A 12,666-nucleotide genomic window follows, 5' to 3' on the forward strand; every position below is an offset into this window, starting at 1 on the left:
GCAGCAGGAGATGCTGCGCTGGTGGCAGGGCCATCAAAATAAATGAGGCCTCTGAGACTGGCTTCACAGTCCAGTTGCAAAACGTGCATGACCCACATCTCACATGTCATTTATTAATGCAGTATATTCACTGACTATGTGCCAGGCTCTGGAGATAATGTGGCGACCAAGAGAGACTCTGCCCCCACGGATTTATCAGTCCAAAGACGAGACAGACGCAGAGATGCTGACATCACAGCTGGTCAAGGTGGGATAGGGGAGAGGCAGACAGAGGGGTCAAGGCTGGGATGGGAGAAACCCCATGAGTTGTGGAAGCCCAGAACGGGCCCCTGACTCACCCTGGGGGACCAAGGGGACGTCCTAGAGGAGGTATCTTTTCTGAGACCTGAACAGTATATGGAATTAGTTGTGGGGAGGTGGGTGAAAGAGGGATGCTCCAAAAAGAGGGAGAAGCATGTACAAATGCTCACAGGTGACAGGGAGTCTGGAGTGTTCTAGACCAGCATGATCCAACAGAAACGTCACGCGAGCCATACATGTGAGCTGCAAATGTAATTAAAAATTTTCTAGTAGCCCAATTAAAAAAAACCATAAAATTAATTTTAATTTTAATAATATATTTAACTCAATATATCCAAAATATTACCATATCGGTATGTGATCAATATACATTTTTTTTTTTTTGTAACAGGTCTTTAAATCTGGTGTGTATTTTATGCTTAAAATATATCTCAAGTCACACGAGCCACATTTCAAGTGCCCAGGAGCCACATGTGGCTCGTGTCTCCTGTACTGAACATCAGGGCAATGCCTTTTGCTACTCAAAGCCTTGGCATCATTTGGGAGCTTGAAATGCAGAATCTCAGGCCCCTTCCTCAACCCACTGAAGCGGAATCTACATTCGAAATCCCAGATGCACATCAGAGTTTGAGAGAAATGGGCCCAGTTCTGCCTAAAATACTTCTGTGGCTTCCTACTGCCCTCATGATCAATGTCCAGCTATTGAACTTGGCAATCGTTCATTCACTCCTTCATTTACTCATTCATTCAGCACATGGTTACTGAGCACCTACTGAGTGCCAGGCCCTGTGCTGGGTGATGCTGGGGACTTACCAATGGTACAGACAGACCTGAGTCTGGCCCTGCTGGAATTCCCAGACAGTTAATAAATGAGTAGCCAAATCACTTGTTTCATTTGGACTGTGTGAAACATAATATGCTTAATGTGAATTTGCAGTGTACAAGGAGTGTCAGGGGAGGTCTGACCTGATTTGAGTGGAAAGGGATCCAGAAAAATAACCCAAATAAGGGAAGAGGCCACCATCATGGCAAAAGGCCACAAGCAGATTAAATGTCCTGTTGCAGAGGACTGGATTGCCAAGCAACTCCAGCCCATTCATGGTCATTAAGGATCGTTTTCAGGCTTCAGAGAAATGTGGAGAAACGCCTGGAGTATAGGGTTACAGAAAATGAGCCAGGGACAGAGCTGGTGCGGTAATATCACCCCATGCACAGACTTGTCTGAATTTGGAAAATGAGGAGAAAGGAGGGGATCAGAGAATCAGGAAGGTGGGCAATTTGTCAGTAGGGAATGACTTGGGGCAATAAATGGCAGGTTATCTTTTCTTTAAAGAAAATTAAAAACTCCCTTAACAAAACATATCTAGATGTGCTTTAAAAATAACTGAGGCCAGGCGTGGTGGCTCATGCCTGTAACCCCAGCACTTTGGGAAGCTAAGGCGGGTGGATCACAAGGTCAGGAGTTCGAGGCTAGTCTGGCCAACATAGTGAAACTCCATTTCTATTAAAAATACAAAAAATTAGCCAGGTTTGGTGGTGTGCGCCTGTAATCCCAGCTACTCAGGAGGCAGGAGAATTGCATGAACCTGGGAGGCGGAGGTTGCAGTGAGCCAATCGCGCCATCGCACTCCAGCCCTGGCAACAGTGTGAGACTCTGTCAATAAATAAATAAATAAATAAATAAATAAATAAATAAAACTGAGCAGCAGAAAAAGATGTGCAAGGTACGGATTAAGCAACAGTGGCCATATGCTGGTAACTGTAGAAGCTAGTGATGAGAACGTGGGAGTTCATCAGCCTCTTCTCTACGCTTTTATGTATGTTTAAAATTTTCCCTTAAAATAAGTTAAAAGTGTTTCACTTTTTCTTCTTCTTCTTCTTCTTTTTAGAGGTAGAGTCTTGCTCTGTCATCCAGGCTGGAATGCAGTGGCACAATTGTTGCCTAGTTCACTGCAGCTCTGACCTCCTGGGCTTAAGCGATCCTCCTGCCTCAGCCTCCCAAGTAGCTGGGACAACAGGCTTGCACCACCATGCCCAGCAATTTTTTTTAAGTTATTGTAGAGAAAGGGGTCTCACTATGCTGCCCAGGCCAGTCTTAACTCCCGGCCCCAAGCAATCCTGCTGCCCTGGCCTCCCAAAGTGCTGGGATTCCAGGAATGAGTCACAGTGCCCAGAATTTTAAAAATGCTTTTCTTTACAAATAATTGGTGATGTTGAAAGGTTTCTAGTCGCTGGAGAAGAAAGTAATTTAAGCCCCTCTTCCAAAGGAAGAAACTGTAAGATCAGAAATATGAGTTTCTCCTTTCAGAATAGAGTCAAGGAGGAAGGTGGTTAAAGGCACGCATCATAGAACTGAGACTCCTAGGTTCAAATCCTGGTGCAGGCACTTACTAGCTATGGAACCTGAAGTAACTGATTTAAACTGTAAATGCCTCACTGAAAACCTGGGCTAATAACAGTAGCTACCTCCTAAGGGGTATGTGAGGATTACTGGATTTATGCATGTTTGGGGTTTAGAACAGTGCCTGGCATGAAGAAGGCACCATACAAATGTGGGCAGTTATTGTGAAAGCCTATGCTAGCCAGGCTTAAAACTGCAAAATGTCCCAAAGCACATCCACTAATAGTCTCTCTCTCTCTCTCTCTCTCTTTTTTTTTTTTTGTAGAGACAGAGTCTCTCTGTCACCCAGGCTGGAGTGCTGGAGTGCAGTGGCGCGATCTCAGCTCACTGCAACCTCCACCTCCCAAGTTCAAGCAATTCTCCTGCCTCAGCCTCCCAAGTAGCTGGGACTACAGGTGCACGCCGCCATGCCCAGCTAATTTCTTTTGTATTTTAGTAGAGATGGGGTTTCACCACGTTGCCCAGGCTGGTCTCCTGACAATCCGCCTCAGGCAATCCGCCTGCCTCGGCCTCCCAAAGTGCTAGGATTACAGGCATGAGCCACCACGCCCGGCCCACTAATAGTCTCTTTACTGAGCTCACTGTCCCAACAGCCACTGATATCAGACTGGAAGAATTCTTCCAATGCCAATATTAATAATCTACTTAACTTCCCTCTTGCACATACAAAATCCTTTTATATAATTCAGTTGTTCTAAATGCTTGTGAGACATTGTTTAGATACCTTGTAAGTCATGTTTATAAGGATAATTGTGAAAATTAACATAGAAAATTCCCTTAATCAATGTGACTCAAAAGGAAGCTTATAAATGCTCCTTAAAATTTCATTCTGGTGTGACAACCACAGTGTAAAGAGAAATGGGCCTCAGTTTTCCTCCTACTGCTGTAGACTTTTTAAAGTAATAAAGTGATTGCTGAAAGTTGTTTTCATCTTAAGTTGACACCCAATGTGATTTATTTTCCTGTTTATGTTTCCCCAAAAAACAGTTTTAATTGGGCTAAATGGTGAGATGGGAGGCCAGGAGCCCAGGGAGGAGGCCAGGCAGAGACAAGGTGGGAGAGGACCGGGTTGGACCATGGCAGAGTGGAAAATGGGAGAAGGGAGAAGAAATGAGAGATGTCCAGGAGTCCCAGAGGACAGGCTCTGGAAGCTGATGGGCTGGACGGGGGCCAGGGATGGGAGGGAGGCATTCAGAATGAGGCCCAGGGCTCTGAGAACCTGGAGCCTGGAGGGGCCACCCTGGAGACAAAGGCTGAGAGAGCAGATTTGGAATCTGGGACGTGGTGAGTGTTAGGGGGCCAAGGATTGCCCAGTTGGAGTTGGGGGATTGTCCACGAGGCCTCCAGATCCTCCAGGTCTAGGGCTCAGAGTAGAGGTCGGGGCTAAGGACAGAGTGTGTCATCTGCACAGAGACAGGAAACAGACCATAAAAGAGGGTCAGGTGGCCCCAAAGTGAGAAGAGAGAACACAGCCCCACCACACTTAAAAGACTGGTGAAAACAGAGGAGCCCACGAGGAAGCAAAACGTAGAAGAAATGTCAGGGGATAGTAGACTCACAGAAACCAAGGGGAGGGTGTACTCACAGAAGGCAGGCAAGGCTGATTTTTGCCAAGATGACCAATAAGATAAGCACCAAAAAGAGCCCACTGAGCCAGGCTTCTCACTGGCAGAGGAAGGAGTTATAAAGAAAGCAAGGGGGGAAGGTGAGAATGAACCATCTGGTACTAGACGAGTCTCAGAGGTATCAGTATGAACCCATGCTTATTTTTACACACCATTCTCCGATGAAAAGAACCAGTGACTCTGGAGGAACAGCCAATTCTAGGGCTGGTGCAGGGAAAATACATGAGCCTGGAATATCCTGCAGTGTCAGAAAGTAAGAAGGCGTTGGAGAAAAAGAAAAAGAGTAAAGAACATAGGAGCCAACCTGAAAGATGAACGCTGATGGCCAAGGCTAGAACAACTTGAGCAAAAAAAAAAAAATTCATTATAATAATGTTGGGTTATGCCCAACGGATAAATATTCATGAGTCCACATGGAAATAAACTAATGATTGTATAAATACAATAAATGAAGTATAACAGAAGGGACAAATCTTCCATATGGAATTCTAAATAGTAAATGTAAAGAAATGAGGGAAACAGAAAGTCATTGTTTTAATACCACGGTAATAACTGCTACAGGCCAGGTCCACTGATGAATGCTAAAATGCATAGGTGGACTTGAAGGAGAAATGGGATACCTGTGCAGCCTCCAAATATCTTCCTATTTCCCTCCAGGAATCAGAGCTTAGCTCTCCTTTGAGTGTAGGCTGGATTTAGTGACTTGCTTCTAACAAATGAATAAAGGGAAAACAGTAGGATTATAGTTAGGAAATTTGCAGACACCACTTTCATGAAGTTAACCTCACCTCAGTGAGCATTCTTCCCAAAGCCTAAAATCCCGGTCTAACCATGAGCAAAATGTCAGCCAACCCCAGACTGAGGCCATTCTACAGAAACACCTCACCAGTACTCCTCAAAACTGTCAAGGTCATGAAAAACAAGGAAGGACTAAGAAACTGTCACAGATTGGAGGAGGCCAACGAGAAATGACCAATAAATGCAACATGGCATCCTGGATCGGATCCTGGAACAGAAAAAGAACATTAGTGGAAAAACAGGAGAAACAGGATTCAAGTCTGGAGTTTAACAGAATACTAATCCATGTTAATTTCTCAGTTTTGACAAATATACAATAATTATGTAAGATGCTAACACTAGGGGGAAGTTGGGTGTAGGTATAGGCGAAGTCCCTGTATCATCTTTGCAACTTGTCTGTAAATCTAAAATTGTTAAATTTTAAAACGTTCACAAAACTTTAAGTCTCCTCTGCCATATGGCTCGAGGTGGTCCCCAGCGGAGTTCCGAAGCGCCCTTTGTTTGACAAATTCCTTCAGATCTCATCTTACGTGCTCCCCACACCAGAAAGTCCCACCTGACACTGCAGACTGGGTCAGGAGCTGCCTCTGGCTCCCACCACCCCGCTGTGGCTCGCCTATCCTGGCCCCAACCCCTCTGCCTCCCCATCCCAGCCCTGGTCACTGTCTGCTGTTGGGGTTGTCTTCCCCACTGGACTGTGAGCTTTGCGAGGGCAAGGTGGAGGCTGTCTCAGCCATCGCTGTGTCTCTCTCGAGTCTGGAGTAATGCGTGTCTCCCTGACTCCTCTGGGAATACCCTTGAACAGGCAGAAGCTGCACCTGAATCCTCCCAAGCTGACCCTTAACCCTTCACAGCCCAAGGTCCGCCAGATCCACCTTCCTGGTATCCTTCTTCCTGTTTGCCCATCCAGGACACATCTGAAGCAATATAAATGGTCTGTCCCATCCATCTACCAAAAGAGGGTCAAACCATCTCCAACCCCTGCCACACCCACTCGCCTACATGTCCCCCCTGTACACCAAGTGTCAGAAACACATGGTCACTGTGAATGTCTGGGGTGCCTGCCCAGTCCACAGCCCTTGCCAGCAGACAGTCATCACTGTAGGAACCCTCCAGCGACAGTGACTTGAGCAGGGTTGGATACCCAACTCTGGAAATCCCATTCCCATCTGGGAAATTTGGAATGAAGACTGAGGGGCTGTGGGTAACTGAGCTGGAAGGTCACATACAGCGGGGGCAAGAGTCCACCCAGGGTCAACCCAGCTGCCTGAGAACAGGAAGCAGCCAATGCAAAGAGAAGCAGAGACCACAGGGCCCAGTGGAAGGAAGAATGGCAAGCCGCTGTCCCACTTCTGCTTCTCTTCTGTTCTCATGAGGCCCCTGTCCAGCTCTTGCCATCACCACCCACAACAAATCACAGTGAGTCCTGCCTTCAAAATGCACCCAGACTCCAATGACGACTCGTTCCTGCCCCTGCCCTGGGACAGGCCACTGTCATCTCACCTAGATTACTGCAGCAACCTCCTCATGGGCCTCCCTGCTCTCACTGTGAGACCACACTTCCATCTATACACCCTTCCTTAGTGATCCCATCCTGGGTTTTAATAGCATAAACATGCCAACTACTCCCAGCCCAGATCTCACCCTTCAATGCCAGTCTCGTAGAAGCTCCTGCTTGGCCAGTGAGTCCACTCGAAGGCTAAACATGCCCACACTCTCTCCCAGTCTTCTCCATACAGTTTACGGCGCTCCCTCCTTCCTCTCTGCAGGCTAAACGCCATAGCATGGTCCTTGACTCTTCTTTCTCACCCCACACACCTGATTCTCCCTTCAAATTATATGCAAAATCTGACCACATCTCCCCACCTCCCCGTTAGCACCCTGGCCAAGCCACCGTCATCTCTGCTGGACTACACAGTGGCCTTCTCACTGGCGTCCTGCTTCTACCCTAGTAGCCATGTGGGAGCCAGAGGGACCCTCTTACCATGGTAGATCACATCGCCTCAGCTCACCATGCTCTCACTGCCGCACATCTCATCAGCATCAAATTCAAGTCCTTCCCACGGCCTCCCAGTCCCACCTGACCTTGTCTTGGTCTCCTTCCCTCCCACCCTGTCCAGTCTGGTCCAGTTCACTCCTCTCTGCTCCTCCAGCACACCAAGCGTGCCTCGGGGCCTTTGAATTTCCTGGGTTTTTCTACCTGGAACGTCCTTCTTCCCAAAATATACACCCAGCTGGCGTCCTCCCCTTCTGTGAGGTCCATTAACGTTTTTCTCAAAGAGGTTTTCTTTAACCCCTCTATCTAAAATAGCACCTCTTTCCACCCTCTAGTCCTCCAACACTCAACTTCCACAGCTCTGTTTGCTAATATTAGCATTCATCTTGCCCACTGGAATGCAGGCTCCAGGAGGACAGGGCTTTCGGGCGTCTTGTTTGCTACTGTTAATAACACCAGCACCTGAAAATGCTTGGCATGTAGTAAGTAGCCAGCATCTGATGACTCAACAAATAAGTAAAGAAAACCCTGGAATCAGTTAGGATATTGTTGGTTCTAAGTAATAGAAAGCTCAATTCAACAATATAGTTGGCTTAAACAATAGAGATATGTTGAATTCCCTAATGAAGAAACTCTGGAGGTAACTCACTCCAAGTGAGGCCTGATCCAGCACTTCAACAACATCACCAAGGACTCGATGTCTTTCCATCTCTCTACTAGTCCTTCCAAGAAAATGGCTAAAATCACATCACTAAGAAGTGGGTTGGCTGGACGCAGTGGCTCATGCCTGTAATTTCAGCACTTTGGGAGGCCAAGGTAGGTGGATCACCTGAGCCCAGGAGTTCGAGAGCACTCTGGGAAACATGGTGAAACCCCATCTCTACAAAAAATACAAAAATTAGCCAGGTGTGGTGAGGCATGCCTGTGGTCCCAAGTACTCAGGAGACTGAGACAGGAGGATCACCTGAGCCTGAGAGGTCAAGGCTGCAGTGACTCCAGCCAGGGTGATAGAGTCAGGCCCTGTTAAAATAAAAAATAAAAAAAAAAGAAGTGGAAGTGGGTTACTAACATGTTTATTCATCTGACCGCCACTTCTTCACAATTGTGAAAACTGTAACGCTGATGAACATGATGCTGATAATAACAGCTATCACATATTCAGTGTTTTGTGCCAGGCACCTTACTAGTACTTTATTAGCTTCTGTGTGCCTTCATTTCCTCATTTGTAAAATGAGAACAGTAATAGCACCACATACAGTGACTGAGGATTAAACGAACTAATACATAAAATGGTAAGATCTCAAAAAAATATTAGCTTCAGTTAGCTACTGCTGTGTAACAAAGCATCCTAAGCCACAGGGGCATAAAATAGCAACCATTTCTTTGCTCATGATTCTGCAATTTGGATAAGGCTCAAAGGGTGACGGGATTTGGGATGGTTCATCCCTACTCCACATGGTGTCAACTGGAATGGGGGTTAGGCCATCCCAAGAAGGCATCACTCGCATGCCTGGCACAGCAGCTAAAAGTTGGAACAGCCGCGGGCTAGGGCAGATCTATAGAAAGTGCAGGGCTCCAAGAGTAGAAGCAGAATCTGCCAGGTCTCTTAAGGCCTAGGACTCCATTTAGTACAGCATCACTTTCACTGTATTCTTTTTTTTTTTTTTTTTTTTTTTTTTTTTTTTTAGACAGAGTCTCACTCTGTCACCCAGGCTGGAGTGCAGTGGTATGATCTTGGTTCACTGCAACCTCCACCTCCCGGGTCCAAGTAATTCACCTGCCTCAGCCTCCAGAGTAGCTGGGACTACAGGAGTGTACCACCACACCTGGCTAATGGGTTTTTTTTTTTTTTTTTTTTTTTTGTAGTTTTAGTAGAGATGGGGTTTCTCCATGTTGGTCAGGCTGGTCTCGAACTCCTGACCTCATGTGATTCACCTGCTTCAGCCTCCCAAAGTGCTGGGATTACAGGCATGAGCCACCGCGCCCAGCCTGCTTTCACTGTATTCTATTGGTCAAAGCAAATCTCAGCGCCAGCTCAGATATAAGGGGAAGGAAGGAGGCTCCACCTCTTGATAGGAAAAACAGCAAAGAATGCGTGGCTGTCTTTAATCACGGCTATTTTAATCTCACAGTAACAGCCTTGTCACTGGTCTCCCCACTTCAATCCTTAATGCCTTATAGTCAATTCCCCATAAAGAAGACAGAGGAATCTTCTAAGTGCACTTTGGTATGAAGAATTTTAGAGCGAAACACACACACACACACACACACACACACCTGACCACGCTCCCGTCCCCAGCTTAAAATTCTACAACTTCCCACTAGCCTGTGGGGTAAACACCCAAACTCCTTACGGCATACACAAGGTCTGACCTCTTGCTCTGCATCAGCCTCTAGGCTCCATCACAAACTCTTAACTCTTAAAGGAGTTAATGCCTACTCTTTCATCATCTCAAACCTCATTTCCTAGGATCCGGATTTGATATCCTATCAAGTGTTCTTATAACACTCTCTACCTTTCTTTATAATTTCACACGTGTGATTGATAGTCTAAATTACCATCCTTATTGCTGTAGCTTCTATGGGGGTAGGGAAATATTTTGTTCTCTGCTGTGTTCCCAATGCTGAGCAGAAAGAAGAGGTAAGGTGAAATAATTGTTGAATGTCTTGAGCCCTCAGAAAAGGCAGCCCCTTCAAGTTCTGTAGAAAGGGGCTCAGCAGAGTTCCCAGCATGCTGGGATCCAGATGTGTGCTCTTCAATAGTTTATTTGGTAAGTAGTTACTGAGCACTAACTATGTGCCAAGAAATTTTCCATGTGTTGGAGATAACGGAGGAAGCAGACAAAAGCCCCTTCCCTCATGAAGTCAACAGTCTCCTAGAGGTAAGGGTCAGGGGAGGCAGACCATAAACACAGATAAATTCTATAGAGTGTTAAACAGTAATATGATTAATGTTAAGGATAAAGTTCAAGAAGCAAAGATAGATGTGACTATTAGTGGTACAATTTTAGAAGGGTGGTGAGGGAAGATCTCAGGAAGGCAGTGACATCACAGGGGAGACCTAGAGAGGAACGAATGAGTCTGGGCTATTTGGTAGATGAGTTCTTTAGGCAAAGAGAAGAGCAAGCGCAAAGGCCCTGGGGCCAGTGTGGCTGGAGCACAGGGAGTAATGAGTAGACGATGTCAGAGAGGTGATAAGGGCAGACAATGAAGGGCCTTGCAGAGGACTCTGGCTTTTACCCTGAGTGAGATGGAGCCTCGGAAGTGTTCTGAGCAGGCGAGGGATATGACCTGGTACAGGTGCTCACAGCATCCCTCTAGCTGCATGTGAGGAACACTCTGGGGGGCAGGGGTGAGGGCAGAGAGATCACTGAGGGGCCTGCCATCATGGTCTGGGAAGGAGATAAGGGTGGACAGGAGTGAAGGTGGGGGAAAGTGGTCAGGTATACTAGCTGACAGACATGGATATAAGACAGAGAGAGGAGTAAAGAACAATTCCAGTGGTTTGGGCCTGGAGAGGAGGGAGCATTTATTGAGATGAACATGGGGGGAATAAATTTTGGGGAAAGGAGGAGGAGCTCAATTTGATCAAAATTACTCTGGAGATACCTCTAGATTACCAACAGGTATCAGGTAGGCATCTGGTCAGGAGCTCAGAGGAGAGATTCTGGGATGGACATAGAAATGTGACATATAATGGGAGGCCGAGGTAGGCGATTCACAAGGTCAAGAGATCAAGACCATCCTGGCCAACATGGTGAAATCCTGTCTCTACTAAAAATACAAAAATTAGCTGGGTATAGTGGCGCGTCCCTGTAGTCCCAGCTACTCGGGAGGCTGAGGCAGGAGAATCGCTTGAACCCAGGAGGCAGATTTTGCAGTGAGCCGAGATCGTGCCACTGCACTACAGCCTGGCGACAGAGTAAGACTCCGTCTCCAAAAAAAAAAAAAAAAAAAAAAGTGACATATACATTTCCATGGCTCTCCCAAATTCCTCAGAAGACCTACATGATCTTGCCCTGCTGATACCTCCTTGGTAAGTTAATGGCACACACACACACATCCTGGGCCCTCCCCTTCCTAGCTATCGATACTGGTCAAGTTACCTAACCTTCTCTGTCCTAGGTATCATTTACAAATGGGAGATCTCATCAGCACTTGCCTCCTAGGATTGTTCATTCAAGACATTAGTTACTGAGCATCTGCTCTATGTGCTGGAGATATCCCTTCCCCACTCCTCCCTGCCTCCCCCTCCCACACAGCCTGTCAACCTTCTGGACGTCTCTCCCATCCCCTCTTGCCCTCCCAACAGTGACCCGTGCCCTGATCCATTCCCAACATCTCTTGCCTAGAAATCTATCACATCTGCCACCCTGGGTTGCCCGATCCCAGTCACTTTCCTGCTAATCTATTCTCATGTCACAGCAAACTGGGCCGTACCCCTTCCCCACTAAAAATCCTCCCATGGCTCTTCATTGCCCTCAGGACAAAATCCAAGTTCCCTAAATGGTCAAGAAAATCTTCCACATCTCATTCATAGAGAACTTTCAGTATGATCACCAACATCAGATCACCTGCAGTCCATGTTCACACATCAAGCTGTTTCTGCCTTTGCTCAAGCCATTCCACCACACCGCCCCCGACCCCCCAAAACATCCTTCCGTCTTCAGGTCTCAGCTCAGACAGCTCCTAGTCTTCCGGGATGATCTTCCTACCAGGGCCTCCTCGGGTTCCCACCGCGTTCCACGCCGCCTCCATTAGTGAACATACATAGGTCCACGACGGGGTCCTTGCCTGTCTCTCCCGCTGAGCGGGGCTTCCCGCAAGCCGGGCCAGGCACAGCAGCCAGTAATGTCCCCGTGCTGGGGCCCCTTCAGGCCTCGGCGTCTACCGCCCACTCCGGAACTGTGAGCGACAACCGGCACGCTCTCCCGGCACGGCGCCGCGCCCACCTTCCGCACACCTCGAAGACCTCAACACCTGCGCCAAAGCCACCCAATCACGGTCTTCTCTCCACCTCCTAACCACCACGAACATCCAGGACCCGGATACCTCAGACTGCTCATTGGCTGCCTGAAAACCCGCCCCCAAGGCTGAGCGAAAAGAACTCTGGTTGCTGTAGTTCCCCGACACCGCAGAAAGCGACTAAGTAGAACTCCATTTCCCAGAAAGCGCCGCGCCCCAGTGGTGGGAGACGGTACCCTTTGAACTGGGCAGTTCTTGATTGGCCGGTTGGGAGACGTACATTTCCAAATTACCATGGAAACAGGACCACTTACCTGGAACCCCGGGGAAAATCTTTTTTCCTTAGAATCTCAAAACACTTTGTTTCGCGATGATTCCAAAGGGTTGGATAGTACACATGTGGGGGCAGAGTCTGTACCTATTGTCTGCCTATTCCCCAGTTGGCGCCAACAAAGCCTGCTAAGTGCACTCAGCGGCTACTGGACGCCTGCTTGGCCTGAGGAGCCACTCCTGTGCTGGCTCTGCGGACGCCCCAGCTTATTAGGGCACCTGTTTCCCAGAGACAGGCCAGAGCTGAGCCT

At 47.6% G+C, this 12,666-nt stretch overlaps 2 protein-coding genes across 2 annotated transcripts in view; one reads left to right on the forward strand and one right to left on the reverse strand.

Moving 5' to 3' along the window:
* The window catches only part of LOC126942104 (glycine cleavage system H protein, mitochondrial-like), a 290,077-nt gene that overhangs the window by 240,524 nt on the left and 36,887 nt on the right, over nucleotides 1-12,666 (reverse strand). The gene's annotated exons all lie outside the window — the stretch shown is intronic.
* The window catches only part of PSMC4 (proteasome 26S subunit, ATPase 4), a 227,474-nt gene that overhangs the window by 40,623 nt on the left and 174,185 nt on the right, over nucleotides 1-12,666 (forward strand). The window lies entirely within an intron of this gene.

Source organism: Macaca thibetana, chromosome 19 (genome assembly GCF_024542745.1).
Source record: "Macaca thibetana thibetana isolate TM-01 chromosome 19, ASM2454274v1, whole genome shotgun sequence".
NCBI lineage: Eukaryota > Metazoa > Chordata > Mammalia > Primates > Cercopithecidae > Macaca > Macaca thibetana.